The following is an 804-nucleotide window of genomic DNA, read 5'->3' on the forward strand; positions in this document are numbered from 1 at the left end:
GTATGACCCGACATATCGCAGATACCACAACACTCGTTTCTAAGCTCTATAGTCTTGACAGGCTCAACCTTCCTAAGCTCAATTTCTTCTACCTTCCTAGTGAGGGCTGCCATTTTAGCGTGAAGATCATCCTCAGTTCTGAGGTTGTAAAGGCCTCCATGTACAGAGCTAGTAGGCTTAGGCAAAGACTTGTTGTTTCTATCCCCGTTATCCCAAAGTTGGGCAGTCTCAGCAAGGGAATCCAAATACTCCCATGCCTCATCAGGTTGTTTTTCTAGAAATCTACCATTGCACATGGTCTCTACAAACTGTTTCAACTGTGGAGATAAACCTTCATAAAAGAATTTAATGGTTCTCCAAGTTTCGAATCCGTGATGAGGGCATGAGAGAAGAAGGTCTTTAAATCTTTCCCAACATTCATAAAATGTTTCATTATCTTTTTGTTGGAAATTGCTGATATGTCTTTTCAAAAAGTTGGTCCTTTGTGTGGGGAAGAACTTCTTTAAAAATTCTCTCTGCATATCTTGCCAAGTTCTTATTGATCTAGGTCGCAACGAGTTTAGCCATGTTTTGGCCTTATCCTTTAGAGAGAAAGGGAACAATGTCAACTTGAGGACATCCTCGGTGACGTTCGGCACTCTAAATGTAATGCTCAATTCTTCAAAATCTTTCAAATGAAGATACGGACTCTCGGACTCTAACCCGTGAAACTTGGGCAGCAATTGGATTACCCCTGGTTTGATGTCAAAATGTCCTACATTATCAGGAAAAATTATGCATGAAGGCTGACTAGTCCTAGCCGGT

The 804-nt window shown here is 41.2% G+C and overlaps 1 non-coding gene across 1 annotated transcript; it reads left to right on the forward strand.

Annotated features, from left to right (window-relative positions):
• Positions 1-366: 366 nt before the first annotated feature.
• LOC120107084 (small nucleolar RNA R71) lies at positions 367-475 on the forward strand. Its single transcript, XR_005509034.2, has one exon. It is a non-coding gene; the product is annotated as a small nucleolar RNA R71 (small nucleolar RNA).
• The last annotated feature ends 329 nt before the right edge of the window (positions 476-804 follow it).

This window comes from Phoenix dactylifera, chromosome 1 (genome assembly GCF_051530095.1).
Source record: "Phoenix dactylifera cultivar Ajwa chromosome 1, Ajwa_hap1_PhDact_Kaust_v1.1, whole genome shotgun sequence".
Taxonomy (NCBI): Eukaryota; Viridiplantae; Streptophyta; class Magnoliopsida; order Arecales; family Arecaceae; genus Phoenix; species Phoenix dactylifera.